The following is a 27699-nucleotide window of genomic DNA, read 5'->3' as shown; positions in this document are numbered from 1 at the left end:
ATAAGCATCTCATGGTTGAACTACCTGCTGATAAGTGAAAATCATAAAGCTTGCTCTATAATATCTCTAAAGGGTAAAGACCAAGTAACCTTTTCACTTTCACACAGCCATTAGGCCATGTAAATATTTGGCAGTTTGCCACTGTTTTGACTTTCTAAGTCTGGATGGAAAACTGGCCGGTATAACCTTACATAAGAAAAGATACAAATTGTGCTGCTTTATGGACTCTGGGCTAGGACAGCAGTAACTAACATTGAAATCCATTTAGTTTAGTTCACAGTTATATTGCTTTATTACCCCTGAGTATAAGTTCCTTCCTGGGGAAACAAAAATGAAGGCAAAATATATGAGTAACAGAAACGTATGCCCTTTTATTCAATCAGTCACTGCAAATTCCTCCGAGGTTCGACAAAGGGCAGCTAAATATACATCAATGGATGATAATTCTCCCAATAAAGTATCCAAAATCGAAAAACTGGAGAGTGATGTCCCTCAGTGCCTATAGTAAGAGGTGTGCCTCAGAATTACCATAAAGAAATGAATAGCAGCGATAGTGTCTAATGTTTTGTGACACAGCACGAATGTGCACACCCCAGCCCAATCCGGGGCTGAAGCTGCTCATCGGATATATTAGATTAAGAAGTGCTGGAGTAGAAGGGTAATTCACTTTTCTGCTTCGCTGCCAAGCAAAAGAACGCTGGTGGTAAACTGTCCCTTTTGTCACCTTCGGCCTCGCTCTTTCTTTCTCCTTCCCATTTTTGTCATTTTCTGCTCATTCCTTACTGTAACCCTGCTGCCCCGTTGTGATTATATACATTTTTAGTATGTAATCCTATTATTTACTGAACCATTTCACGAAATTTATATCCTCTAGGGAATCACATCTATATAGACACAATGTTGGATATTATAAACATGCTGTGGGTTCTTGGACAAATTTTGTGATTAAGAACTAGTTATGTTACAACTTTAGCTGTGTAGAAATCCTAAATATAAAAATTAAAAATACCATCTAGGTCAAGAGATTCATCTCATGAGTCAATTTTTTTGGACTCTGCTATTTTTTATGTACCGGGTTCAGACTGACTTATGTCAGCAATGCATATAATTAATTTGTTTATGTATCAATAAATTTATTTTATATTTATCATTATTCATCCTTTACTTTCTTTGGGCACAGCTTTCTAGATATAGGATGTAGGAACAAATGACTTTCTAAACTCCAAACACAGACATGTATAAGCTTGTCTAAATAAATTTATTGACATTGTGATGACCTACAGATTTGACACATACAGGTTGCAGACAGGCAAAATGTGGAAGACAGACAGGGAAGTTTACAGAAGAGGATTTACTTACTTTACAGGATTTAATGAGAGGAAGCAAGTTGGCCTCTAAGAGCCTGTCATTTCAGAAAACTTCAGGAATGATGAAGTGGTTTCCCTGCTCACTTAGCAAATCCCATTTTTAGTTCTTTTCAGTTTGTAGTTGTAGTTTTTGATTGTCTCCTAATGTTGTGGGAAAAATAATGAGATCACTGGTTGCCAACCCTTAGATGCCAAAAACTATGAACTATTTTTTCTTCATTCGCTGGCTCGGTTCAGAAAAAGATTTCAATTTGGATTGTAAAACACACTCCTTCACCACATTAACATTTGCACATTGAAAAATTATGCTTACCAAATGAATGCAGTGCCAGGGGATTCTTTACAAGTACCCATGTGTGAAAAGAATGGATTGAATCCCCACACATTGCCATAAACGCAGTTGTGACAAAACAGCAGCATCTGACACCCTGGGAATGAGGCTGCTCGACGGCATGTCCTTGACAAAATTGCACGCATTGCCGAGCAGACAGCATCTTGGCCCACCTGGAGCCCAAGATGTGTTGGGATAAACTTGTGCAAAGAGGGCCAGGGCTGCTGCCACTGACCATGGGAGGGCAAAGGGGTCTCTGTCAAAATAAACACCCAAATTGCCCTGTTGTGCATAAATTTACATCAGGGTGAAAACCCGTTTGATCATTTTCAGGAAGGAAATTACTAATCAAACAACCCCCTATGAGCAATCACGCGGCAACAGTAGGAAGGAAAAACTCCCTTTTAACAGGAAGACACCTCCAACACAACCAGGTTTAGGGAGAGGCAGCTTTCTGCTGCTTGGGTTGGAGGTGAGCGGAGGAAGCCAGGACAAAAGACACAAAGAGAATATAAAATAAGGACTCACAAAAACCCAGACACATGACGTCATTCTTGCCCTGCTTGCTCTCTCATTCTGTTTTTGAAGACAAAATCACAATATTATATGATACTGTATGCAACAATAGCTGAAATATCCATCCATCCATTTTCTCTGACTTTTCCAATTCAAGGTCATCTATCTCAGCTGTCACTGAGGCAGGATGCGCCCTGGACAAGTCGCCAATCTATTGCAGACAGCTGAAATATTTGTTTAATTAATGCAGGCGTAGGGTTAGTGACACAAAAGATTGTCATATTCATGAACAGTCTCAAAGCTTTTTAATAAGCCGCAAACTGTTATATTCAAAATGAATGAAACACAAAAACGCTGCCCAGACAGTTCTGATCTGTATCAAAACTGTGGCTCCACACCTGAAATGGTTCCAGAATACGCTGACAGCGTGGCAGAGCTGTGAATGAACCGAGGTCCAATCTGCAAAGTAACACAGCCTGACCCAGCTGAGAGATCGTTCGCTAATTAATGTTGATTTTTCAGAGCGAAGACAGCTTTCCTGTTTTGTGGAACTAGCCTGGAAATGTACAGGATGGCATGTTTCCATCTTTGTCCGACAGCAGAACTGCTAACTTTCTAAATCTGTAAAACTGAGATGATTTTGACATTTCATAAGAAAGGAGGCCCTTTTAGCAAATTAGATAGTGTCACGGTAATTCGTAAAAGGTCAGGAAAGATGTTAAAAAAGAAATACAACTAAAAGTATTATTACAGCAACTGCTTTCCCTTTGTCTGAACACTCACTGCATAGTACTGTGTGCACAGCTCCACCCATATGCACGCTGGGTTGTATAGCAATCAGCCAGATGTGTGATCAGCCTGTTCTGCCGCAAGATTTTAACTTTTCCTTTTGAGTTCATGTATCGCCCTGTTATTGCGGTCGTGAGGCAGAAGTGAAACCAAATACAAATCAAGACCAGCTTTGAAACAGGACGCACGAGGCAGCGGAGGTGAAATCAGAAGAGAGAAAGGGTGATTTGTTTACCCTTGATGAAGTGTTGATGTTGGAGGTCTTTGTTTCAGGAATATACAAATCAGTCTGTTTAAGAATCTTTGGTACCTCACTTTAGGGACTGAGAAGAAAACGCTGGCTTGAACAAGAACATGTCTGGGAATGTGCTTTGTTTCAGTCGCGCATTTGGGCTCTTATATTTTCCACCCTTTCAGCTGATTTTTCTCAGTGTGCGAACAGGCACAAAGAGAATGTCAGTTTAAGCATTGATTACAGTACAATTAAGGTAATGGTGATACTGAATAATATGATTTGTGATGAATATTCATGGAGGGGAAAAAATGGTGATTAGCATACCCTCAATTTATCGGTATAATGGTATGACCTCCAGCAGGATGGAGACATTTTCTGAAAAGTAAATAATGAACGTGGAACCAGAGGGAACTGGTAGTTTATTCTTCAGCCCTTCGCTTTTGTGGTTCGATATCGTCTTGCTGCTAAAGCTGCAGAAAAAGCCGATCTGACCCAGCCAGTTTAGACTGAGTCGGGTCTACGAAAATTCAGAACCTTTCAAGATTCACTACAAAAAACTGAGAAAGTGAAAGAAAGAGAGAGAGCTGGGAGGTGTCTATTTATCTAGATGAGGAAGTGCTTCTCTGCTGCCCCCCCCACACTCCCCCCATGTCTTCTGAGGCAGAGAGCTGTGACTGAAACACATCGTTGCACCTCACTCGGGATGAGCTCCAAATAAATGGGGGGGGCACAGAGGGAGCGTTGGAAAGAGAGGCAAAGAGGAGGCTGAAGAGGAGCGCTCCTTAAAAAGGGGTTGTCAAAATAATGAAAACAAATGGCGACGGAGTCTCCTGAGATGGAGAGGAGAACTTCATTTGTGAAGCGCCTTCGCGGGGATTCTGCCGCGCCGCAGCGAGCCTTCCGCTAGGCACGGCCGCGGGAAGCTGAGGAGAAGAAAAATGAGAGCACTCAGAGTAATAATTGTTCAGGGTCAATTATTCCCACGTTGGAGCAAATCAAGCTGATATGTGTTAGCACATGGCTGGGAAGAGAGCTGCTGAATGTAGCATTGCCATGGATATGGTCCCCTGCGATGCCTGAGCAAAAAAGCAACAGTGCGAATTGATTTCATTCAGACAGGCTAATTATGAACAGGGGATTCAAATACTACACTTTATCAAAAAATAAATAGAATGCTGTAACGTAATACTTCAAGATTTGTGTTCCCAGGTCTTTATGTGTTCCAGGTTTCTGTCCACTTCGACTGCTGCAGATACAGGTTTTGGGCAACCAAACTGAACATTGCTCTTGTCTCATTACTATAACTGTAGGTTTCAGAAAGTGTGCAGCAACAAGTGAGTCAGCAGAGGAGGGTGACAAAGTTGACATACTCTTTTTGTTTTTTGTAATATTGCTTTCTTTTTCTACTGCTTTTTGATTATGCTTAGGAAATGTAATGATTTTGATCATAACACTATCCACATGTTAAAGCCCAACATCTCTCACTTGTGTCAAACCTCTGGCAAAAAGTCTCACCTCCTGCTTGGTGACTACTCAGGTGACTGCAATTATGACATTTTAACCCCCTTCAGAAACCGACCAGGTGAGATTTTGGTTTTGGGAATAAAGTCAATAAAGTTTATTTAGCTTTTCAGTGAGATATGACACGCAGCGCTTCCTCTTTGTCCCCTCTATTCTTCTCTTCATTCACTTTTCCTCTCTTTCATCCTCCTTGTCTCTCTGGCAGCTAACATCTTCTTTTGCTTATCACGGCCATTCCTCTTCATCCTCCCCCCCTCCTCTTCCCCTTCCCGACTTTGACTTCATCTTTCAAGAGTGAGAGCCGCAGAAGCAGCATCTTTCCTCCACATCCCCATCCTCTTCCCAACGCTGTCCGCCATCTGCATTCCTGTCACGTGCCCAGCAAAGGTTATATGGCCCACTTTCTTATCAGCTGCATTGTGGGATATCTCGGCTCTCAGGCCTGTCTTCTGGAGAGCTATCTGTACCCCCTCCTCTCTCTGTTGACTGCTGGGAGGACAACCTTTGTCGACCTTGTTTTTTTTTTTTTTTTTTGCCTTTTTTTTTTTTGCCTTAACAGAATAAAAATGAAAGAGAGAATGAATGCAATGCAGAGAGTGAAAGGAAAAGAAAACGGGGAGAAGGTTAAAAAAAATTGTCCCCTGAGAGAACGTGTGATGAGATTGGTCCAGAGTTAGCCTTGTAAGAAAAGCGCCGTTGGCCCCCTCTCTGTTCTCTCTGCAAGTACAGTAGACACTGAATCAATATCGCCCACCCACCCCCTCCAGAACCATGCTGCCCCCGCGCGTGCCGTCCACCTGTCTGCCTGTCTGAGAGGTTTGGGTTAGCTGCTGGGTGTGGTAGCGGGAGGTGTATGGATGTCTGACAGAGCCATCATGTACAAATTCATTTTAGACCAAGCCAGACTTTTGCTCTAACAAGCACACACGCACACTCAAGGTCTTTACGGTCATGCTGAAACAGAGGAGCAGAAAGATGCCTTGGTGCAATACTGAAAAGCTTCCAAATGTGAGAAATGTGTGCAAACATTCATACTGTTAAGACAAATTTGTAGTAATTTTGTTGCCCGTGGTAACAATGTGATATCATCATCATTTTTGTGAGAATACAAAAGACGCTTTTCCTTCTTTTTGTCTACGTCAGTTCATATCTTCAGTGACATCAAATGAGATCGGACAGGTAAAAACAACATCACATACTATAAAACAGGCAGCCGCAGACCACTGTGGTTAAACATTAGGATGAAACATAGGAGGTAAGTACATGGATGAGCTAGGAGTCTGTGGTTAACGTGTCTGTAAGACCAGAAAAAGATGGATGACAGCCGTTTTTAGAAAGCAGAAGTTACAGCCAAGAAATGCGTGCATGTGTTTGTGTGTGCGTGCTGAGGGGAGCTTAGAAAAGTAGCACTGGTAAATTTCACGGATACAGATAAAACCAAGTTATGAACTTTGCTTACACATTTTTTTAATGTTTCTTCGTGTTTTCAGTAGTCTTCTAGGACAGTGTGCAAAATTAACCACAGTGACATTTACTAACCAATGACTGATGGGAAAAAATGCCGAATGCGTGAGTGCGGTGAGTCACAGAAGGTAGTTGAATACTTGAACTTCAATTCAGTGGACAATTTCAAAAAGAAAGGTTTCAGAAAAAAGCAGCAATTTTCTACAGATTTGCCACTTTGTGAAAAAAATATATATGTAAAAAAATTAAATAAAATGGAAGAACATGTTTTTGAGCCTGAGTCCAGACAAGTTTGATCTTTGGGGTAAATCTATTTGAGTCCTGCTATGAAGTCAATGTCCTGGAAATGTCCTGAGTTTCTAAAAATTCCACAGTTGTGGCGATAAGACCTACAACACCTCTGGAATTACAGCTTTCACATTTTAAGTTTAGAAAACAGTTGAGTTACTGAATTTTTTCTTCAATCCTAACTCCAGTTTAGTAATGACAATACTTCAGGTACATAGAGTCCTCTTAATCCTTTTCAAGCATCTTTATTTATTTGGCAGGACTTACAAATTTTGATTTCCAAACTTCAGAAAGCAGAGGGGCAAGTGAGGCAAAGTAGATTTTATTCAAACTGTGGAAGGGCGTTCAAAGCTGTCAGGTGATCAGGTCAGTGGCTGGATTTTGAAGTTTCAGAGGGGCAGACCAGCAGCTGAATCACCGTGAATCCACACTCGGGATGGCGTGGTCTCTTCCGAGGAACACACCTGTGCTTTGACAGGTATTTCACTCCTGTCAAAGCACAGGATATGTTGAAAGCAAATGGTCACCAGGGAACGGGGATCATTATGAAAAATAGAATCCCTGTGCCGTGCAAGTCAAAGATGTCAGATAACACCAAGCTACAAAAAAAGGGGAGAGGTACATCCAAAATGTCTGTCATAAAGCCATCAAAGGTTGGAGCGATGAAGTGTAAGGACAATAAGGCAGCTGTGATGGCCCTCAGTGTCCATGAAAACAGAGGCCCGGGGCATCCACATGAAGTGCCTTGACTCACTGTTGTGACTTTCGGCTGACTACAGAATAAACAGCTGAGTGAGATACAGGTCAGACCACTAAGAGAACAGAGAAAGTGAGCACAGTATTTTGAATTCAAGCTGCTGCCGGTTGAAGAGGTGATCACTCAGACACAGGGTCGCTGAGGTCACAGAGCTGAATAGTAGCCAGTGATGATGACGATGATGTGATGAGCAATAATGTTAAGTATTTTCAAGAAGAACAGGAGGCCTGTTGAAACATGGTGCATTGACAATGTCAGAAAAGCGGTGCTCCATTTGCCAGAGATGGAGGAGGCAATGTATCACAGGAGGGAGAGCAGAGAAGACGGCAAAGACAAAACATTTTTCAAGCATATTGATTGAAATTCGATAAGGAGAGTTCATTTGGAGGGGAAGAGTATATATACTGCAAAAAAGAATGGATTAAAAATGTGTAAAATTTCAGTGTTTTGGAGGGATAGATTTCGAGATGAAGATCATGACTGAAACCTCTAGGGTCGAGATGCAAGTGGTGGTGAAACAGAACGAGCAGATGGCTGGTGGTGACTTCGGGACACCCGAGGTGGTGAGGAGGAGGAGAAATGAGGGATAGAGAGGCTTGAAGCCTGAGTAAGAGATTACAGTAAATATAAAGAAAGAGCACTGGGGGAGACTGGTTTGGAGAACGAGAGCAAATAGATTAGTGGACAGGAGAAGTGATTTTGAATGAGGTCATTTCTAGTAAAAAAAATAAGCAAAGTGATGTTTATAGAAGAAAAGAGAGCCAAGAGGAAAGAAGACCAGATCTTCTTTAGTGATCTGTATGTATGTGAATATTTTTAGGCAACAAAAAATGTTCTTCTTGATGTTGTGTCGTCTGTAGTACTGTGTGTGACAGACGTAACAATCTAGCTTGAGGTAAAGCAGAATGATCATGCTCTCCTTCCCACCTCAACTTACATTAGTACACCATGACGTCTTTTAACATGAAGCATCAACATTGTGAATGGGGCTCTTTAATCCTAACGATTATCTTTTAGTGAAATGAAAACAAAGTTTGGGTCATAAACTCTGGCCTTCTGTATGAACACCAGCTGTTTTTTAAAGGAGAAGCCTCCTTTTTAGCACCCTGTAATGGCCTGTGCACTGATACCTTGATGCACACACAGTGCGTATCTCAAAAGTGTTTGAAGCTTGGGGATTGGTTAGCATAATTAGGCTAAATCAAAAAGCTCCACATTGAGATGATGTTTCTTAAAAATTTTTAGTGCTCACATTTTTTTCCTATCCTATTTTAATCTCTCACAGAACAGATTTTTAACGAGAAAGTCACACAAAAATGAATATTGTGGAATCACTTCATCACTTCATTACATAATCTAAAGAGACCCGATGTCCACAGCGTTAAAATGTTTTAATATTAGAATACATAGAAACACAAGGAAACACCAGCAAACAGAAAAATGCTGCAAAATCACACCGAACACAACAGATTCATTGCTGTTGTGAGGGAGAGAAAAAAGATGCAGGTAATGTGTTTTTTAATCACAATTCATAAGCTACTGTTAGCTTGTCTGTTCTGCAGCTGTTCCACGTAATTGTCTCCCAAAAACACTTCTGTTGTATTTTGTAAGTTTCTTTTCTTTCTGTGCTGTGTTTTGTGCACTTTTTCAGCATTTTTCTGTTTCCTGGTGTTTTCTTAAGTTGCAGTGTTAATTATATTAGAATTATATTGTATTATATTAGAATTTATAGTCAGATGATGTAGGTATGTAGGCATAACTGTTTAACAGCAACGGCCACAAAAATGTCCAAGTAGGAGGTTAATAAAAAAGCCTAATCTGAACAGTCTATTTGTTGTGAGTTTCTTATTGCCAAGCTCTTACAGAGATAACATACTATTTTCACCTACTCTATCATCTGTTTCCAGTGCTGAACAGTGTTTCACACAGTGACCTGAATAATCTCTTACTTTACTGCCATACAATATTACCTGGGGCTTTGATACAGTGATCACATCGCCACATATTGTGTAACTGAGGCATAATGACAGCTTAGGTATGAGAAACAGAGGCAGGTAACAAACAGAATTACCTCACCACAGTAGGCCTGCATGCACATAGAACCAACGTGCTGCCTGCAGCCGTAGAGGTGAAGCGATGCATATTAAATCCCTGCAACATGCCACTCTTGTGCATCTGGTTGCCTGCAAATCTGAGCGTGCACTATATTGAAATGAAGGACCAGTTAAGAAAAAACAATGTATTTTATAATTATTAATGACCAAAACAAACACATGTGCATACAACACACATTAATATGATAATTAATTCCATTGTTTTTCAGCTCTCAAAACTAAGGAGCAGTTACTGAGATAGCTCATTAAATGCAAATGGGTAAACATTGTTATATAAACTTTATGAAACAAATCGTGATGAATGGTTCTCTGCAGCGGTCTCACCATAAGAGCTGCATTAGAAGTTTGAAGGGAACAATCTTATCCCCAATCACCTTGGTGCTGGTCAGAGCGCTGTTTGTTTGTTTTTTTCACATAAGTTAATTGCGACTTCAGCAGCTTTGTAAATAAAACATGAGGGTGCTTTTGCATGCTGCCTAGAATCAACAAACATCTGCTGAAGTAAAAAAAAAAAGCCACTGCAAATAATTATGTGATGTCTCAACTTATTTCTCTGTTACCCTACAGACTGTTCACCATAATCTGTTAAACCACACGTGCAACATGATTGTCCATTCTGACAGACACACGTGGGACTAACTACTGTGCAAGTGCAACTTCAATCTCTGGATTAGATCTGCCCTTCTCGCTGTTTTTTCTTTTTTTTCTTCCTTTACCTACATGGTTATCCATTCAGCTCCACGCAGGAGGCGAGCAGAGTTGTGATGGGCGAGCACTTAGCAAGTGAAGGCCATAGTGGCAGTGCTGGAGTGTTATTTAATGAAGTAGAGGATCCGGATGCACAACCCTAAACACATGGGTTAGTGTAGGTGGTGCTACAGGAGTTAAGAGTGTGTGTGCGTGTGTGTTTGTGGGTGGTGGTGTTGGCGGCTGAGATGACAGCAGGTTGTTGTATGTTCCACAGAGGCACAGGATGAGGGAGGGAGGGGGGTGAGGTTGATGGTGCAGTGAGCCAGGGGGGGCTAATAAGATCTCTTTTTATTGGCCCACAACCCCAGAGGAGTGTTTGTTTGTCTGCATGCATGATGGAGGGGATAAAAAGTTAGTAATGCATAGGCACTGCTGAGCAGGAGCCTGGGCTGGTCACTGCTGCCCCCTGCAGGGCATGCCCAATCTCTGTGTGTCTGTGTGTGTGCGCGCGCGTCTGTGTGTGGGTGTGTATGTGTTTCCTGACAGACAAATTTCACAGCATAAACTGAGGACATCTTTATGCTGACTGAGTGCTGCTACTTTATGATTTGCTAACTTGAAACACACACACAGACAATAGGAGGCAGTTTGACCATATTGCACACTGCGTATTTCATTTAGCACTGCTTTCCACTATTGTGTCTTTGAATGAGAATTTCCACAAGCTTTCATGCTTTCATGTCCCCAACTCAGACTGTTGGTTAATTTTATTACAGTTGTATTTACTTTAATGATCACCGGTAGCTATTTTTTAAAAATTGTTCGGACTGTGCCTACCAATGGCACTTGTTTGTGGTGGAGTTTGCTGGTGTGAGTGACAGAGAAGCAGAGAACACTTGAAAGAGATTTTTCATTTTTTGAGAAAGCTCCATGTCATCTCAAAGTTCTTCCTCTGTGTGCAGGAAGAGATGGAGCGAGGTATCAAGGTTGGGTAGTGAAAAAAAAAAAGGGAGTGGATTGGGGACGAGGTGGGGGTGGTGTAAATTCAACATGGGGGGAGCTGGATGAGGAGAATATCAATCGGGCATGCGGCGTAGAGGCAGCCTGCCACAGTCTGCTTCAGGAGAAAGATTAGAGAAGGGATCAGTGTCATCAGCAGCAGGAGAGTAATGGTGCGGGCCAGGTTCAAGGCTGGAGCCAAGAACATATCGGCGTAGCAGCCATCCCCTTCCCATCACCCACTCCCACCCCCCAACCACCACCCGCGCCTCCCCTCACCCCCTCGCCAACACCCCCCTACGTGAAATAGAGGTTAACCGCCAATCCAGACTTTTTCCCGTCTTTTACTGAGGGTGAAAACTACCGCTGGGAGTCTCAGGACAATTTTTATATAGGATTAGAAAACAAAAATCAATATTTAATTATCTTTGAGCTTTTTGTGTCACTGCATCTTTAGGTCAGTAAGTTTTCAGGAGCGAGGGTCGCCCAGGCACTGTAAGTGAAGGAGTCGTTAAAGAACGAGTATCTTTTTTCTTTTTTTTTACCCCACCTTGCATGTGGCTAAAGTTACATGAAAGTGCAGTGGTCTATCAGCATGATTTGAGTGTGATAAACTTTCCCAGAGTAAAAAGATCTTTAAATGATGTGATTATTATTTGTTAAATTGGTTGTTTTTAATTTGATCTCAGATCTGGCACTGCCAGCTGATTATGCACCTGCATGCCGTGACAAAGCCATTAAACTTACAGGTTAGTTCAATCATACATTTTAACCTCAATGCAGAGAGACGGTTCGAAGGCAAACTATCATCTCTGGTCCTTCACACCTGTGTGCTGCACCTTGCATCCACCCCAGTACATAAAGCACTGGCTGTTTATGTGGCTCTCGGGCGTTTTAGATTAAGGTGGCTCTTTAGCGTTTTTTTTCCCTGTGGCAGTGGCCGATGAGACTGTGGAGTGGATGTGACGGCCGCTTAAGCGGTGACAAGCAGAAGGTCAGTGTCGTTGATGAAGGAGCGAGGCCAACTGGCCCTCTGATGTAGCCATCCTTTAAAGCACAGAGAGAATCTATCCTATTTAAGGCAGACACCCAGACAGACATGGCCACAGAAGATGGTAAAGGAGAGAGAGAGCGTGAGAGAGGGAGAGCAGGGAGATGGCGACACAAAAGGAAGTAGGCAAGGTAAAAAGGAATGGCAGAGACAGAGAGCTTTAAAGTCCCCATTCTGATCAGTACCTCTGTAGCAGGCAAAAATGTTCCCCAGTGCCCTGGGCCATTTATTAAAGTGATGAAGAGCAGAGTGGCCCACTATGAATCAGACTCCCCTGTCTGCTGTGCTGCATCGGGATACTCATGGCCAGATACTGTCTTCACTTGATTGCGGTGATGCTTTTGTATCTTGCCAGAGCAGCCAAGGTTGCCGGGGGAGAGTCCGCGAGTGCCAGGTGAAAGGAAAGGAGGGAGGAAAGGGGAGCCTTTCTCTGTTAATACGTATAAGTCTATTTATGCATAATTAATTCAGTTAGATTGAATCAGATCAGATGGAACTTGAATAATCCCGGTGGGTAAACTGACCTGTTACAGTGGTGGAGTATAGAAATGCTGAAACAGCTAATCAGTTCTGTCAATTCAGATAGATGAGCAAATATTCATTAGCAGCTATTCACCTGCTAGTGCGACTAAGTGCTGAATAGTTTTTATGCTAGTTACAGCCCTACCGTATTGCTACATACTTGTCTCTTCATCCAAAAAATGCTTTATTCCTGCCCACTTTTCACCCACATCTGCACTCTTTATCCCTTCTTTGTGTGCGTGCACGCGAGGCTGCGTTACACCATGCTGAGCCAAGCTACGCTGCACCACTCGTATGCCTCATTTCCCTTTATGAGAATGAGGGAAGTCCCATACGCTGATTATCCTATATATAGCCTGTTGTAATCATAGACCAGTGGAAAGTAGACAGGCAGTGTGGGGATAGAGCCTGACATCGCATCACTGAATTATAAATGGGAAACTCGTCTCTGTGTTTGGACCTCAGAGAAGGACAGAGAGAGCGGAGAACGGGAGGAATTCCGAATGTGAACCTTGCTCACGGCTGTGTAGTTTACCAAGTGACAGATTTATAGCGCTAATTATGAGGTTTCTCCTTTAATGAAGTATTAACCGCAGTGAAAGGTGAAGACGCAGGTGCAGGTAGATTGTAACACCCAGCACTGATAAGCTCTGTTCCAAAGCATTTCCAGAGAAGTTCTGAAGGTGTTATTGTCGTACATATGAGTGAGCTGTCAGGATATTTCCTCCACCTAACCCCCTCTCTGTCTTTTACCTCTCCCCCTCTCCCTCTCCCTGACACCTTCCCTCAGCGTAATACACACCAGCAAGCAATCGATACGTACTCAGCCGAGAGCCAGGAGGAATTGTGGCAGTGTAGGCACCACACATTACAGGGTGGCCAAGGCCAATAAGCTGTGGAAGGGAGAAGGAGAAGGACAAAATTGGAGCTAAATAACAGCTTCTACACACAGACTTCTCCTGACGCCTGGAATGTCTTTTTTTTTCTTACCACGCATTAGGTCTTTATTCCTCGCTGTCAGTGGCATTTATTCAAATCTGGATGCAGCGCGCTGTCATTCTGAACGAAGTGACTTTAATTTCGGGGTGAAGTGTTCCTTTAAAAATACTCTCTCGCCACCCACCTTATTATGCTTATTATTGTAATGAATGTGATGAAATGCACAGAGAGCCATAGCAAGAGATATGCTACTATGTTTCCATAGCAACATACAGTATCACACCGCCACCAGTGCATTAAACACGTAAATGACAGACACAACCTATTAAGCCTGCTGAGATATATGAACACTGTCTGCGTGCGTGTGACTGTGAGTCTCCGTTCGTCAGCGTGCACCCCCATCATTATGCACACGCTTTAACTTCCCATTTTCATGCCAGAGTAACAAAACCTCAGCTGGAATATAACAAGAGAATGCCACTCGAGTCTGCAGAAGATGTAATTAATTTTAGTGGAATTTACTGTGAAAATGCAGATCACAGAAAAATCTGGCATATTTCATGAGTAGATTTTTTTTTGTGCGTCTTCACTTCAATACAAACATCTTATCACTAAAAAGGGGGCATATTGGTCAGAAAGGAACTAACATAAAGTCCCAGATGTGTAGCGTCAACTGCTCCTGGAGGCTCGGAAGTCCTGATACGTTTGTACATCTGGTGTAGAGTCAAACACAACACATTCAGTGTGCGATTATGCTATAGAGCACTTATCGTGAAGCAAGTCTAAACCATCCAGACTCTGTCTAATTGATTTCGAGACTGATGTTTGCTCTCTCAGAGTTGTTATGCTAAGGGAAAAATAACCAGATATGTTTTTGTCACAGGCCCGTCGCCTGAGTTCCAAACAAATATTATCTGTATCAAACTGGGTGAGCAAACATGATGCAACAGAAATAGAGAAGTTGCATTTTTATAGCATTGGGTAAACATAATAAATTTGAGGCTCGTGCAACAATCCGTTCTTTAATGCCAATCTATCTGGTCGAGCATTAGCTAAGACAGCACAGATTCGAAGCTGTCACTACCACCCGTAACTCCATTTTTGCAAAACTCCATTTTTTCTTTCTTTTTTCTTTTTTGCTTCCAGCAAATACACATTTGTATCTCAAAAATAAGAACCAGACACATTTGTAAGATGTCACTAAGTTACAAGTAAGCAGAAAAGCACAAAATGGTTTGCAATATGTGCCATCGCATGCTTGTAAAATCCTTGAATGCTTAAGTTTTCATCTCTCCTACGGGATGCACACACAGTCTCACCTGTTAACACGCATGATTCCTATCTAACTAACTTCTGGCTTATTGTTTACTGCAATTAGTTTTTCTTAAATGGGTATTCTGTAGTTCATCGAAAAGAATAAAATATTATAGAATAAAAAATATTGCTCCCGGTGATTCAAATTAATGTTTATTGTGAAATAAACATGTTTTTGTTTACTGTGAGAAAGCGTGATGCTGCTTCATACTGACTATTCAACAGCTGTTTTTTGATCATAAATTTCAAATGAACCGTGTCAGTTTGTGTATGTTTGGCGTCTGATTGTTGGTTAAAGCACTTCACAATTTAAGCTTCCTGCTGGTTGAAAGACCCCCGAAGTTACTGAAAGGAAAAGGCCTCCAGCATCGTCAGTCCTTCTGATTACAATCAGTGGCATCCAGACAACAGCATTTGGAAAGAATTAGATGCAAAACACCTGTCATTTTACCTCGGGAATTCAGCAAAACAACAAAAGTGAGACTTTGGAAGAGCTGGAGTCGGTCATAGAAATCATTTTAATTTCCCACATCTTAACTTTCCAACTGCAGTTCAACTCTGAGTTTCTGTAGTTTGTAATTTTGTAGTAGCAACAGTTTGTGTGACGTGAACCTCTATATATTTCATGTTGGTCCAATCACCACTGCACCTGGCCCAGAGACCTGGATGCTTAGTAAAAGGTTGAAATTGATTCATCAGGGTCACTTGTCCATGGTGACATGAGCTTTCATGTAATTGTGGCAAGCCTGGGAAACTGTTAGCCATCAGACTCTTGTGAGTGGCCACATCCATGCAGCCCACGTTCCTCTGTGGAGCACCGGCATGCACTTTCACACATATCTAATGTAATGTATCAAAAAGGGAGCAAGTCTCCCTCGGATGCTCTCTGCAGTTACAAATTAAAATGAGTTACTGTTTATCCATGCTCTGCTTTTATTCACTTTCACTTTGTCTAATGCATTTCTATTTATCTCTTCTCCCTCTTTCGCCCTTCCTCTTATATCTCAGTCTGCTGCTGCTGCTGCTGCTTCTGCTGCTGCTGTTTAGTCTCTGTCTGGGCTAAACATGCTCTTTGCCTCCAATTTATCTGTCCCACCTTCTCCCCCCTCTCCACCCAACCCTTCCACCTTCATCCCTCTCTCTCTCTCTGTCTCTCTCTTCCCTCATCTGTCCTCGCCCCTTCTTCACTCGTAGATTGACTCTTTCCAATTACATGAGCCGTTTCTTCAATCACACTGTAACAAATTACCTGACAAATTAAAAAAACACCAGTGATATTTCTGGGCTTTAGCATGGGCCATTCTTACACTTAATGAAATTTGCTAAGCCATATATCAGCAGTCTGTTGTCAGCCACGCATAGCTCTTCAGATCTTCCTGTTTCCCCCCACTGTTTTAATATGCTTTATACTGATAATTATTTCCACACGAAATACACATCTCAGTAGTCTGCGCTCTTGCGGGTTTCTGTATTTTTTATGTTACCCCTTAAATTGGCTTAACTTTCTTTTAAAATTTATGGATTAAAGGAAAGTATTTGATAGATTTTTTGGACAGTCTGTAGATTTCACGACTAGCCTGTGAGATCAGCCGTTGCACTGATTAATACTAATATATTCAGAGGTAGATACAGTGTTTGTTAATGTTAGTCTACATGAATATTCTTCAGTACTGCTACCAAGCACATCTGAGGTTTCTTCTTCTTGCGCCGAATTGAAAGTGCAGAACATCTGAAAAAAATATCATGAATAATATTTTTCCTACAGTTCCAGGATTAATCACAGAATAAATTTACTTGTGAAAGGATTTTCTAGTCTCTGAGAGGTGAGATAAAATGATTCAGGGTGCAGACAAATATATGTACCTGTGAACATCCATATTTCAGCTGCGTAACTGCATTCTCATTTTTCACATTGTGTATTCACTTTAACATTCCACTCTAAATTGAGCTATAGATATGTTTCCCTTTGCGCTCAGTGTGTGTGGGTATGTGCACGGATGCATGCGCTGTAGGTAGGTGTATACACTTGTGCTTTCCTGCAAATGCTAATTTGAGTTTACCTCTGCTTGACATTCAAAGGCTCTTTGCGAGAAGTAGAATGACAGCCAGCCAAATGACATACGCAGTATGTCATTTGGAGAAAGACCACATATGCAGTATCAATACTCAGCATGACAATGTAAATGAATATTGAGTGTACTTAATGTGGGACATGACATGTTGTACAGTAATCTAGAGCAGGAAGCACAGTCTATAAGAGCACCGACTGAAGGTATCAACTGCTTGTACTGTATCATGATAACAGGGAGTATTATTGAATTGTTATGACTTTTTATGTCATGTTTTGTGCTATTGTTTTGAAGTACTGCACTAATGGCTTATTGAACCTGCCAATTCACATTCAGCTGAGTGTGCGAAAGCCCTCTTTGTTGTGAAAGGTCTTATTGTCATGAACAGCTCACAGCCGCTAAGGTGGTAAACCGGCTGAATACCGTTTCAGTAGTTTGCAAGGATCTATTTTCCCATCAACACAAGCATTCCATCCAGAGGAGGGATTCCTGGTACTGGATGGAGCTTCGGACACAGAAAGCAGATGCTAGTGTTGGACTTCTGCCAACATGTGCAGGAGACCAAGGACCCGGATTGTGCACATGAACAAAGAGAGAGAAATGTTTACTTTTTAGATGTGAATTTCAAATGGGGGGAAAACTATAAAAAGCATATATCCAGAACTCAAAGTCAAGGCCAAAGGCCTGTCAGACAGGCACATTTGCAGCGCTGCTCACTGGAGACATTGTATCTGTACACCTCCTCCTCTTTCTGCAACTGTGTCTAAGTTCTTTGAAACTATTGCACAGAGCGTGTTAGTTCACAGTGTGTAACATGTTTCTCAAACAACTATCTTGCACAGCATTTTAACATAATACGTTGAAATTACATGACAGCGGGATGGAAGCAATCAGACCAGGAGTGACATGTTTAGCCGCATGTTCTCCTTAAATTGCTGGCTGTCTGAGTGGTGTCCCAGAAACGATGTGGGCTTCATAGATAATTGGCAAACCTTCTGGAGGAAACCTGGTCTTGTTAGGAGAGACGGCATCCATCCCACTTTGGATGGAGCAGCTCTCATTTCTAGAAATATGGACAAATTTATTAAACCCCCCAAAATATGACTATCCAGAGTTGGGACCAGGAAGCAGAGTTGCGGTCTTACACGCTTCTCTGCAGCTTCTCTCCTCCTGCTACCCCCCCAAAAACCCATCTCCATAGAGACTGTGTCAGCTTCCAAAAAGACAAAAAACAAACTAAAAACCAGCAACAAACAACTTAAGCATAAACAATTACAAAGAAAGAACAATACAGTATCCACATCTGAACCAAAGAGTAAAACAGTGAAATGTGGATTATTAAATATTAGGTCTCTCTCCTCCAAGTCTCTGTTAGTACATGACTTAATAATTGATCAACAAATTGATTTACTCTGCCTTACAGAAACCTGGTTGCAGCAGCATGATTATGTTAGTTTAAATGAATCAACACCCCCGAGCCATTCTAACTACCAGAAATCTCGAAGCACAGGCCGAGGGGGCGGTGTGGCAACAATTTTTCACACCAGCCTATTAATTAATGAAAGACCAAGACAGACTTTTAATTCATTTGAAAGCCTGATGCTTAACATTGTCCACCCCAGCTGTGAAACTCAGAAACCAGTCTTACTTGTTATCATCTATCGTCCACCTGGGCCTTACACAGAGTTTCTGTCTGATTTCTCAGACTTTATATCTAATTTAGTTCTGAGCTCAGATAAAATAATTATTGTGGGTGATTTTAACATCCATGTAGATGCTAAAAATGACAGCCTCAACATGGCATTTAATCTGTTATTAGACTCAATTGGTTTCTCTCAAAATGTAAAAGAACCCACCCACCACTTTAATCACACTCTAGATCTTGTTTTAACATATGGCATCGAACCTGAACATTTAACAGTGTTTCCTGAAAACCCTCTCCTGTCTGATCATTTCCTGATAACATTTACTTTTACAATAATTGATTACACAGCGGTGAAGAGTAGACTTTATCAAAGTAGATGTCTTTCTGAAAGCACTGTAACTAAGTTTAAGAATATAATCCACCCACTGTTATCATCTCCAATGCCCTGTACCAACACAGAGCAAAGCAGCTATCTGAACGCTACCCCAACAGAGGTCGATTATCTTGTTAATAATTTCACCTCCTCACTACGTACGACTCTGGATACTGTAGCTCCTGTGAAAACTAAGGCCTCAAATCAGAAGTACCTGACTCCGTGGTATAATTCTGAAACACGTACCCTAAAGCAGATGACTCGTAATCTGGAGAGGAAATGGCGTGTCACAAATCTAGAGGATCATCATTTAGCCTGGAGAAATAGTTTGCTGCTTTATAAGAAAGCCCTCCGCAAAGCCAGAACATCTTACTATTCATCACTGATTGAAGAAAATAAGAACAACCCTAGGTTTCTCTTCAGCACTGTAGCCAGGCTGACAAAAAGTCAGAGCTCTTTTGAGCCAACCATCCCTTTAACGTTAACTAGTAATGACTTCATGAACTTCTTCACAAATAAAATTTTTATCATTAGAGAAAAAATTACCAATAATCATCCCACAGATGTAATATTATCTACAGTTACTCTTAGTACCATTGATATTAAGTTAGACTCTTTTTCTCCAATTGATCTTTCTGAGTTAACTTCAATAATTACTTCCTCCAAACCATCAACGTGTCTTTTAGACCCCATTCCTACAAAACTGCTCAAAGAAGTCCTGCCATTAATTAATTCTTCGACCCTAAATATGATCAACCTATCTCTAATAATCGGCTATGTACCACAGGCCTTCAAGCTGGCTGTAGTTAAACCTTTACTCAAAAAGCCATCTCTAGACCCAGCAGTCTTAGCTAATTATAGGCCAATCTCCAACCTTCCTTTCATATCAAAAATCCTTGAAAGAGTAGTTGTCAAACAGCTAACAGATCATCTGCAGAGGAATGGTTTATTTGAAGAGTTTCAGTCAGGTTTCAGAGTTCATCACAGCACAGAAACCGCTTTAGCGAAGGTTACAAATGATCTTCTTATGGCCTCTGACAGTGGACTCATCTCTGTGCTTGTCCTGCTAGGCCTTAGTGCAGCGTTCGATACTGTTGACCATAATATCCTATTAGAGCGATTAGAGCATGCTGTAGGTATTACAAGTACTGTGCTGCAGTGGTTTGTATCATATCTATCTAATAGACTCCAATTCGTGCATGTAAATGGAGAGTCCTCTTCACACACTGAGGTTAATTATGGAGTTCCACAGGGTTCAGTGCTAGGACCAATTCTGTTTATATTATACATGCTTCCCTTAGGCAGTATCATTAGAAGACATAGCATACATTTTCACTGCTATGCAGATGACACCCAGCTCTATCTGTCCATGAAGCCAGATAACACACACCAATTAGTTAAACTGCAGGAATGTCTTAAAGACATAAAGACCTGGATGGCCGCTAACTTTCTGCTTCTTAATTCAGATAAAACTGAGGTTATTGTACTCGGCCCTGAAAATCTTAGAAATATGGTATCTAATCAGATTCTTACTCTGGATGGCATTACCTTGGCCTCCAGTAACGCGGTGAGGAACCTTGGAGTCATTTTTGACCAGGACATGTCCTTCAACGCACATATTAAACAAATATGTAAGACTGCGTTCTTCCATTTGCGCAACATCTCTAAAATTAGAAATATCCTGTCTCAGAGTGACGCTGAAAAACTAGTTCATGCATTTATTACTTCCAGGCTGGACTACTGTAATTCATTATTATCAGGATGTCCAAAAAACTCACTGAAAAGCCTTCAGCTAATCCAAAATGCTGCAGCAAGAGTCCTGACAGGGACTAGAAAGAGAGAGCATATTTCTCCTGTTTTGGCTTCCCTTCATTGGCTTCCTGTTAAATCCAGAATTGAATTCAAAATCCTGCTCCTCACATACAAGGTCTTAAATAATCAGGCCCCATCTTATCTTAATGACCTTGTAGTACCATATCACCCTATTAGAGCGCTCCGCTCTCGCTCTGCAGGCCTACTTGTTGTTCCTAGAGTATTTAAAAGTAGAATGGGAGGCAGAGCCTTCAGTTGTCAGGCCCCTCTTCTGTGGAACCAGCTTCCAGTTTGGATTCGGGAGACAGACACTATCTCTACTTTTAAGATTAGGCTTAAAACTTTCCTTTTTTCTAAAGCATATAGTTAGTGCTGGACCAGGTGACCCTGAATCCTCCCTTTGTTATGCTGCAATAGATGTAGGCTGCCGGGGGATTCCCATGATGCATTGAGTTTTTCCTTTCCAGTCACCTTTCTCACTCACTATGTATTAATAGACCTCTCTGCATTGAATCATATCTGTTATTAACCTCTGTCTCTCTTCCACAGCATGTCTTTATCCTGTCTTCCTTCTCTCACCCCAACCGGTCGCAGCAGATGGCCGCCCCTCCCTGAGCCTGGTTCTGCCGGAGGTTTCTTCCTGTTAAAAGGGAGTTTTTCCTTCCCACTGTCGCCAAAGTGCTTGCTCATAGGGGGTCATATGATTGTTGGGTTTTTCTCTGTATCTATGAAGCGCCTTGAGGCGACTTTTGTTGTGATTTGGCGCTATATAAATAAAATTGAATTGAATTGAATTGAAAGCATTGTCACTGAAAAGTCAGTTACTGAACTTCGTCATGCTGGTCACACAAATACCGTCATTCACTTGAGGTAGCGTTGGTTATGTTTTGTCACCAACACTCCCTGGTCCTTCTGTAAAAGATCCCATTCCAGGAAAGAGACCACCTTTTATGATCATGTAAAAAGTGCACATAAAATTTTAACATTTTCAGCCTGTAATGTTAATGGTTTCCAGTGTTTTAACATAATGCACGATGGGGAGGTGGTTAGCACTGGTCCACCCTCTGGCTGGACTAGCCTTTCTGTAAGTTTGCATGTTCTGCCCATGGCTGTGTGGGTGCTCTCCGGGTGCTTCCACTCCAAAGATATGCAGGAAGTAGGGTTAGGTTAACTGGTGAGTCTAAATTGCCCATAGGTGTGAATGTGAAGGTGAATGGTTGTATGTCTCTCTGTTAGCCCTGCATGAGGCTGGTAACCTGTCTGGCATGTACCCCGCCTCAGCCCCCCTGTAGCCACCCTGTAACCCTGAATTAGATAAGCGTAAGAGAAAGGATGTATGACTGTTTTGACACATCAAATGTCATCACCAGGTAAAGCGATGTTAAAATGCGATTCTCTTTTCCCTTACTTTTCTAAAACTGTAACTGTTCTAAAACCTAAAACCCTTTTTTAAACTTCTCATTGAAAAGAGACTCTGGAGAAATGTGTCCAAACCTAAAGCTGTGCACCGTTTACCCAAACCAAATCAGGAGAAAAACACAAAACCAACAAGAATAGTTTTAAGCTGGTTATCTCTGGACAGAGCCTGGTTAGTGTATTCTTTTTCAGCCTTTGCGCTAAAGTTAGCTAACTGGCTCCCGGCTTTAGCTTCATACTGATAACACAAGAAAACAGAGGAGTACATTTTCCAAATTCTAAATATCAGCCACGTGTAATGACACTACAATGGCCTTGTCTTTTACGTCATGTGTTTCATGTACAAAACACGACTGAACTCAAACCTGAAATGATAAAAACTCCAAACTTTCTACTCTTATTTCTTTTGTAGAATTTGATTGGATCCAGCTGGAAAAAATTAACACAGAACTTGAAATTGAATCAGCTCCCTGACCTCTGTAAGCTTTTAATGACCTCCTCCCAGTAGGGTTTTCAGGGACATAAATCTCTGGGAAATATTTGTCCTCCGCAGCACCTGCTAGATGGCCAGACAGCTCACCGCAACAAGAACGCTTTAACAACAGCTGAGACGACTTTTCAAGGCAGGACTTTCCTTCCAGGTCAAACTAAAACACACTTATAGCTCTCCCAGCACTGGATGTGTTACACATACATTCAAGGCTTCAGCCATGTTGCTGTTATGGTGAGCACTAATACCAAATACTGTAAATATATGCAATTTAGATATTAATGTTGGTCCTATTTGGTGTCTTTCCCTTCTATCCAGTCCTAGCTCTCAGGAGTTGTTTGGAAAGCTTCAAGGCCTCTTTCTTGTATTGACTTAACCTTTAATTAGCCAGGATGCACAGCTAGTTTAATGATGCTGTGCCTCAGGTCATGGTCAATGTAGAAAACACCACAGCCTTTAACTCTTGTGGTATCCCTCTACTGATAATAAAGATGACATTTCAGGCAAGGATATTGGAAACAGTCTATATATTCCTTTACTACCATGAATATCAGCATCTGTGTGTGTGTGTGTGTGTGTGTGTGTGTGTGTGTGTGCATGTGTGTCCACCTGCATATGTGTTTACAGCAGGCAGTGAGTGAGTTCGCTTGAGTGTTCAGTAAGATGCTATAAAAGTCAAAAACCAAATCAGACCCACAGGAGTATTTTTACCAAAAAATTCCCAGCCAGGAGAAAGCAGTAAAATGTTATGTGCTCTGTGGGAGCACTTTGAACGGAAGAACCTTAACATGACATGATGCCTGAGCTCCACTCTGGCCGTCAACACGTGACGTGCCCACGGGGGAAGCAACAGCTTGTGACATTTGCCACTTCCTGTCATCTGACATCAAAACTAAGGCTGACTAAGGAATTGGCCCGATTTTACATGTTGAATTGGGTTAATTGTGTTTTATTTGACTGTGTGCGTCTGTGTGTGGCTTAAAACGTACTCAGAACACGTGACGTGGTTTTCCTAGGCGGCTCTGCTCGTTCACGCCCTGGTGTCATTTCTTCTGAGCTGAAATTACATTTTTCAGATAAACCAAACTGACTGTGGAAACCTTACTGATCCATTTAAAGGAAATGTTTGTCAAACCAGAGGATATTATAGTAATTATGCACCCTTGCAGGCATACACCCATGCAGGAGAAGAGAAAACAAAGAGGAACAAATGAAAGAAAACACAAAACAATTAAAATGCTAATTGTTTTGTGTGCTACCAACATGTGGAGAGGGGAGTCTGGAGGCCTTCCTTGAGAGCCTCCTCCAACGAGCACTCCTATTGCATCTGCTGTGTGACAGCTAGAGGAATGCTGTAGTGCAGCTCACTGAAAGGAAGCGAAAAAAGCCAGGGATTTGGGGCCTTTTTAAAGGATTTATTTTGTAGCGTGCGTCACAGCATGCTGTAAAGCTTGGAACTTAATGCGAACTGCCCCTTTAAGGGCGGATGTGCTGAACACTACATGGAAATTTGATTGACAGCTCATCAGAACAACAGGCTCTGATATGAGGGAAGCTTAAATTCCTGTGCCGCAACATTACAAACGCACAGACCCCCGCTAGTGCTGAGTAAACAGAAAATGCAAAGGCGAGCCCCGGCCTCTCCATCGTCACACCCCCCCCTCATCTCCTCCCCACCTCCTGCCCTCATCTTGCACCCCTGCCCCAGCGTCCCCGCCTCTATACACATTAAGTATGCATTGATTCAGCCTTCCCGTGTGTTATAAATACAGCATCGATCCACCCGGCGATCAATAGACTCATTCACATGCATAGAGCCACTTTGATAACTCTCCTTCCCCCGAACCGCTCGCAGTAACATCCTTCTCCCTCTCTCGTTCTCTCTCCATCTCAATAGTTTCACATGTTGTTCCTCATAATTCATTATTCTTCCTTTTAGAAAAATATGAACGTGAACATACAACAAGATCCAGACACTGCTTAATAGGCAGGCAGTATATCCCAATCCATAATCGAACTAAATCACTGTAATCACGGATGACCTGCAGCTTCCACTCTTGGTGTTAATACTCAGTCTAGATCTGCTTACTTTGAGTGAGATACGAGGTGGCCCGCTTTAGCATTCATTCTCACGCACAGCCAACAAATGATGTGCATGCTATCAAAGGCACAGACGCTCCTAATGGAAAAAAACCCCACCAAATGTTTATTAGGTGGCTGGTGGGTTAAAGCAGAACTGATCTTCCATTTCCACAGCACCAGATCTATGATTATTTGGTTTCTCTTAAGGCATCTGGATTGAGACGTCATTTTTTTGAGGACGAAAGAAAAGCAACTTAAACGACTGTCCGGCAATAAAGAGAAGAAATTCAAAAGTTACAACTGTGTTTGTAATCAGGAAAGATGGAAGCAAACTCCGGCTTTAATCAGGCTCCATGTGTTCTCCTTTAGATTACATCCAGGTGGTTTATTGCTTCTGTTTGTGGTTAAACACACATGTAAAGTCTCCCTATCATTCCTGCTGCTTAACATGCCTCTAAAAAAACAGGTTTAAGAAAACGGCTTTTCACAATTACTTTCAGTTTTATTTACTAGCATTCTTTGGAACTCCTATATCTTCCCTCCCACACTCTCTCCTCTAAAGGAACTGAAGGCTGAGAAAGGTGGTTGATGATCTTTACAGGGGCCTGTCCCTGTTGTGCACTTAAGTAGCTCCTCATTGCTTTTATGGCGACTCACTAAAACCTGTCTTGTAAAAAGCAGTCCAAGGAAGGTAAAAAAAAAAAAAGGGGGGGGGGGAGGTGGAACACATTTATAAAAGACAGAGAAAGAGTAGGGGAAAAAATCAATGCCCATTTCTTCAGCACCTATGAATTTTATTGAAGCTGGCCCTGATGTTATTCGGTCACAAATTTTGCCCGTTTTGGACTGAAGTTACCGTGTGCACTTTGTCTAGTGAACCGCAAAAAAATCACAAAATGATGTGTTATATTTCAATATATCTGGCGATGCTTTCGAGGATGGATCGTCACAATATAATGAACCATGCTTCGATGCTTTTTTTTTCCAACAAAATCCTCTTGTTCGCACTTCATCTTTTGGGTCAATCCCCGAATATTTTTCAAACTCTCTTCAAAACGAGCAAATTGCTGTAAGTACTCTATGTTCCCTTTTCATTCCAATTGGTTCGTGTCTTTCTGAATGTTGAAAAAAAAAAACATTTATCATATCCAATTTGTATACTTGTAGTTCTTTTGCCCTATCTGTGCTAACATTTAGCATGACTGGATTTAGTCAATATGAAAGGGCCTCTCTGTAACATTTAGCACCACATTCAAAATGACTCCTCTTAATGTCAGAACCTCACTTTACATTAGCTGAGGTGTAGAACAAGCACCCAGATAATGTCATTTTGCCACTGTGCTTTGCAGTCACTCCATTTTGACTGGGGGGAGAGATTTGGCCAGCGATGCCTCTCATCTTAAAGATCAGCCTTAATTGTGCCAGTGTGCAGGAAGACCCTGTCATCCTCAGCAAGGCTCTAATTGGCTTGAATTTAACCTTTCTGCAGTTTATTGTGCAAACGCCAGTGAAAGGACATTATAAATGTACCTTTTGTAGAGCAACATGGTATTAGAAATTGCTGCCAAGTCCTGTCAATTACTGCAACAGAGTGGAAAGACAGAAGCATGCAAATGTAATATGCATCTGTGTCACAAACTTTGCGCTGCTCAGAAAGGCATCCAAATAACATTTAACCACATGTGTCAAAACACAAAAGCAGGAGAATCTACTTCAACCCATGCCCAGACTTCACTCTGTGTGTCTTACATTCATTCCCACAAACAAGGGTTATTAAACAGTTAAGGATGACCAAAGTTAAGGTGCACTTTGAGTGCGCTCAAACAGGGTGGTGATAGAAGGCAGAAAATGGGAACCTCTCTTAGTGTCCCCGCGTCCATTACTGTATACTTCATTTAGCGCCAATTAGATTTTCATTTCCCTTTCTGCTGCTAATGCCCAGACTCGCAGGGACCATGCTAAATTAAACACTAGATCTTCATTGCGGGCTGCAAACCAATTGATTTCGCCCCTTAATCAATTTATTTCATTAGTTATACATTCCTCTTTTCCCTCTCGCCTCCTTCTCCGCTGTCTTGTCTCAGAGCCGGCATGAGGAGAGTGACCTATCCCAGAGTGTGACACAGAGGAGAGTGATTTGAATGATAACCAAATAGCTAGCGCGGTCTCACTGGTGTTTAAAGATCATATGTAAATCAAATGTCGGGGTGGGGGTGGGGGGTAGAAATTGCTTGGTGGGGTTCTGTCAGAAAACAATTTAGTGATCGTTAAAAGGGATGCCTCGCCGTCGTGCAAACCTCTGCAAATTAAATCAATGCAGCCACTGGTCTCTGCCCCCTTTCACTTCCATCACCCCCCCCCCCCTCCTTCTCTCTCACTCTCATTTTTCTTCTCGTGCGTGGACACAAAAAAAAGATGGGTGCGCGCACACACACAAAAAGATACCTACAGAAGAAGAGAGACTGGGAGCTTGAACCTTAAAGATTTTCTGGATAAGGTAGATAAGGACATTTTTATTACTCTGCTACTACACACTTTGGGGATTATAGCGGAGGGAAAAAATAGAAGTGCTAAGGACACAGCACAGCACATGAACGTTGACAGGCGTCATAATGCAACATGAGATGTAAAGAGACTGAAACAAACCCCACCCAGGATGATCTCACCATTTCTCCTAATGAGATGAGTTACTGTAGGTGTTCTGAAGAGAGTATCACTACAGCAGCAGTTATGGGAAAAATACTCTAAATGCTAACACCCCACCACCACCGCCACCACCACCCCAGGAGAGCCAGTCATGCTTGACTCCTATCCCCAAAGCCTGTGTGTGTCAATCAATGTCCCTGGGGAGAAGCTGCATGTTTCAGAAGACTAAGGAAATAAAAACATGTTGTGGAAAATCTACATTTGTTAGA

The sequence above is a fragment of the Aulonocara stuartgranti genome, assembly GCF_965226115.1.
Source record: "Aulonocara stuartgranti genome assembly, chromosome: 12".
NCBI lineage: Eukaryota > Metazoa > Chordata > Actinopteri > Cichliformes > Cichlidae > Aulonocara > Aulonocara stuartgranti.
This window is presented reverse-complemented; position numbering follows the sequence as displayed.